The sequence below is a fragment of the Pectinophora gossypiella genome, chromosome 3 (genome assembly GCF_024362695.1).
Source record: "Pectinophora gossypiella chromosome 3, ilPecGoss1.1, whole genome shotgun sequence".
Classification (NCBI taxonomy): Eukaryota; Metazoa; Arthropoda; class Insecta; order Lepidoptera; family Gelechiidae; genus Pectinophora; species Pectinophora gossypiella.
Genome location: NC_065406.1, coordinates 16,978,741 through 16,983,399, shown reverse-complemented (window position 1 = coordinate 16,983,399; position 4,659 = coordinate 16,978,741). Strand labels below are relative to the sequence as shown.

The 4,659-nt window shown below is 36.2% G+C and overlaps 1 long non-coding RNA gene across 1 annotated transcript; it reads right to left on the bottom strand.

Annotated features, from left to right (window-relative positions):
• Nucleotides 1-2,896: 2,896 nt before the first annotated feature.
• Nucleotides 2,897-3,587, bottom strand: LOC126382185 (uncharacterized). The gene is made up of 2 exons (XR_007569028.1): nt 3,480-3,587; nt 2,897-3,371 (listed from the first exon to the last, which is right to left on the bottom strand). It is a non-coding gene; the product is annotated as an uncharacterized LOC126382185 (long non-coding RNA).
• Between the last annotated feature and the right edge of the window lie 1,072 nt (nt 3,588-4,659).

Genomic DNA, 4,659 nt, shown 5'->3' with positions numbered 1-4,659 from the left:
TCCCCTGAGGATTCTATTCGAAAACCAATCTGAAGTTACACAGGGTGAATCTTTATGGTTTACGGCCTGCTACCTCACTGTGTCAATGTAGAATAATTGTAAGAACAGTTGTTGTTACCACTGTAACATGGTTCTGGATTGTTCTATAGTGGTGCTTTGGGAGATACAGCTATCTACAGGAGTGGGGCGGTGAGATATTATTATCCATGACCTTCTTTCTGATATTGGGACAGGATGACCATCCGCCAATATGAGATGAAGCTAGATAATCAGTATCGAGCTAGCGCTGCGACTTGGATAGTCAGGTTGGATTGCCTCCTCCTGATGAGCGGTTGTGCGTGGCGATGCTTTCGAGTATGAAGACTCTAGCCGATGCCATATAATCAGTAGTAGTATTGTATGGTATGGGTCAACTTTGTCCTCTTGTGTTATAATGTAAATTTATTATGACCCACTCTGGACCTATCAGCTTATTGAGGCTTATTAAGCCATGTAAATAATACAATTAATTACTAATTTGAATTGAATTATAAAAGTCTGGATACCATGAGATGAAGGTAATGGTATTGGTAATGGCTTTTGAATAAACTTATATGCTCTGAATCTGTGTTGTTATTTCACTTATGTGACTTAACATGACTTCTATATACTTACTGTATTGTCCGGGCCTGCCTGGCTTGATTACACTGATATACAAACCAATTCAACACAATTTATTTGTGTTATTTTACCATTCATCTACCTGATAATACCTTAATGTCACTGCTGCTAGTTTGTGACATACCTAACAACCTATACCTTGTCCAGGGGTTTACCTGGCCTGATTTCACTATGCAACTTGTTTGCTTACTAACATGCAATTTTATTGCAATAATGCATTTATGCATAACAATTACATCCAGTTTGACTGCATATATTCTTGTGATTCATGGTTGGTGTCATATTCATGACCATCCATCTCACAATCATACTTATTCCTATGGCTGGTGTTATTGCAATGCCGCTGAAGCCATAGTAGGGACGTTAGGGACATTTTTGCTTAGTATACTCGGGGTCAATCCAGTTCGGTAGTCTCTGCTTCTGTTGATCCTCTTGCACTGTGGTGTATTGGGGGGAGGACAGTGATGAGTAGCTGCGTATTGCCTTCGGTTGCTAAGTCGCTCATTCGTTTTGTTAGGGACCTTTTGCTTAGTATATTTGGGGTCAATCCAGTTCGGTAGTCACTGCTTCTGTTGATCCTCTTGCACTGTGGTGTATTGGGGGGAGGACAGTGATGAGTAGCTGCATATTGGCTTCCGGTTGCTAAGTCGCTCACATACTTACCTTTTTGCGCCATGGCTATGGTGCTAACTATGCATCACAATGAGTTGTGTTGTTAGATTGGATGTAAATCTGTCTAACTAAATAATTTTATTACATATGTGAAATTGGTGTTGGGAAGCTCTTCCCTTTACCTACCAACTTATTTTACCTAATGCTCCTGATATGTCACATATTTTATGTGCTTATCATTCCATAAAAAACCTATGTTCTTTCGGAGAGGGGCCTAAATCAGGGTAGGGCCTCATTCGCCGGTGAGCGTGGTCGGGGCTCGAAACGGCACCCTATACTATTACATTGTTGTTATGGGATTCAAATCCTTTTCCTGTGTTCCTAGATCTTTTACAATAATAAACCTAATTCCTAAACATATTCTAAATAACTAACTTATTTCTTACTTTCTTGTAAGTCTCACTTGTTTAATTTGTTTAATTATAAGTTTTAATCAGTGTCATTAAGTTTAGGTTTGCTTGGCGTTGACTTGACTTTTTTTAAACTATAAATATTTATAATATCTTCCATTGCCCTATTACTTAGATAATTCCTTGACTTTCTCATTTACCATAGTGACATAATTATAACCTATTTGTATTGTTATTAAGTATATAAGTAGTATATTAAGTTCTTATTATTCTTTATTTACATGCCCTCAATAACATGTATTCATATCTGACTCAGCTACCTTCATTTAAAAGAATTTGAGTTACTACAAAACACAACATAAGGTCCTACCTTTATACTAGACGATCACAACAATAATAATGGCCAATTTTATTCACTTAGTTTGACTATAACCCAGGGTCGAATCCTGGTCAGTTTAGTCGTGGAGTGTTTGGGGTTTTTAAGTAATATATGTAAGGGGGGGGTCGTTACAATTTGGTGCCGTGACCAGGATTATGAGGTCTCAAATGCTGGGAAAGGATTGGATGTCTTGGGGGCGTGAAATTTGATATGTACGTGTATATAACTAGGGGTTTATAAAGATGTGAAATGTTTATGTATGTGTAATCTAAGGGAGTCATAAAGATGTGTATATATGGTTAAAATATAGTGGGGGCGTGAAAATTTACATGTATGTATGTAAAACTATGGCTTATAAATGTGTGAAGTGTTTATGTATGTATTAATGTAACCTAGGAAAGGCGTAAAGTTATGTATGTATCTTTATAGTGATGAGAGGGCGTAAAGTTATGTATGTACCTCAAGAATTATGTGGGGTGTAAAGCTATGTATGTACATCAAGAATGATGAGGACTCGTAAAGTTATGTATGTACAACAATAATGATGTGGAAACGTAAAGTTATGTATGTATATCAATAATGATGTGGAGGCGTAAAGTTATGTATGTACCTCAAGAATTATATGGGGGCGTAAAGCTATGTATGTACTTAGAGAATTATGTGGGGGCGTAAAGCTATGTATGTATCTTAAATGTCCAGCAGGGGCGTTCTATTTTTGTGAATAGTAAGGGTCTGAGACTAACCTACCAACCCTGATATCATAAAGGGGTGAAGTTTGTGTTAAAACGGTTCAATCTTATGTTTTAATTATCAATTATTATAAATAAGAGACTGATTATCATCAATATTCTAATGTTATTTCATATTATAATAAGTACAGTTGTCATATTCTGCTTGTTTTTGTTTATTATTATTTCACTTTAATTTCACTGTGTATGTCCATGTTATTTTTGTTTTATCTCACTGTGCATGCTTATATTATGTTCTATGTGTCACTTTCAGTATCCTCTTACTGTGGCCAAGACACCTTTAGCCTAACCACGGTCACATGAGTCTGTGTGATTGGCAGTAAGAAAATCCTTCCTACACCTTCTCCTTTCCACTATCCGCCTGTTGCCTTAGGTCTCATGGTGCAGGTATCCCGCCCTATGTATCTATTTATATATTTTCTGTGTAGGTATGTCTAGGGCTAGGGCTGTAGGACGATAGACAGTTTGACTTGCTAGCATTGTAGGGTTTCGTTCTTGCATAGTTAGGCAGGGCTATATTATCATTCCGAAGCTGTAGGTTATGTAGAAACATGCGCGTAACTGAAAACAAAATAAAATAGCATTCTAAGCGTGTTGTGAACAAGATGCAAGTGAAGGTTTTCCAACGTACAGACGTATTATTTTAAGTAACCAAACTTTTATAATTACCTTGTGTCATCTTTTATATGTTTTTACTAGGTAGAATCTTCTTATTTACAATGATTTCTTTAATAATCACGACGAAATAATCGTAATACAACAGATGGGTCTCTCCAGTTGTCAATTTGACATTAAATTTGTTTGTTTTTGGTGTGTCTAAATACGTAGACAAGGATCATCTTACATACAGCCTTGTTTTAAGTTCATAGTTTGACAAAGGCAAACATTTTTTTTATTAAATAAGCGTGTTTATTTAGTATTTTTATAGATACAATTTATCCAAGGCTATAGAATATAATTTGTGACGTTTTGATGTAGGTTTATCTTACTTTTATAATAAAATATTTAACAAAATCGATCGATCTAAACTAAAATCGATTTTAATCGGTTCGTGTATAGATGCTTTATTTTGCCTGCCATCTGGTGACGAGTAAGAGTATTAGTTTGACATTTTATTAGATAGACTTCGCATAGAGTCTCATATCGATGGACAAATTATTAGTTCCGTTGTTCACCGTTAGAGTGCGGTGATATGTATTATTTGTTTTGTTTTTTTTTATCGTATTATTTTGTTTTATATTAGGTTAGATTAAAATTAGATAGGGATTTTAAATGTTTTTATTTGCTTGTTTTTTGTATGTTTAGTTTATTGGTGTAAAAGTGTTGTTGACCGCGGTTGTGATACGCGGGTAATTTAATAAGGTTATTATTGACCACGGTAGGTAATTTAGCGGGGGTTAGTGTTCATCAAGGTTGTTTAATTAGGTCAATAATAGGAAGGGTCAATAACCGGAAGGGTCAATAATCTGAAGGGTTTATAAACGAAAAGGGTCACTGGTAGAGAGGTTATTGATACGTAGTTATAGATAGGGGGGGGGGTCATTGATCGGTTTATTGGTCAAGGTCATTCATACCGGGTCATTGACACGGGGTCATTGATCGGTTTTATTGGTCAAGGTCATTGATACCGGGTCATTGACACGGGGTCATTGATCGGTTTTATTGGTCAAGGTCATTGATACCGGGGGTCATTAGTCGAGGTCTTTGTCGAGGTCAGGGATAAGTGGTCGTTGACCGGATTATAGGTTAGGTTATTGACTTGACCTACTTCCATTAGTTCCAATGTTCTCTCATAGATGGCGCTAGTAGTTTTGAAATCTATCTTTATGTTTAGATTTGATTGAATTTG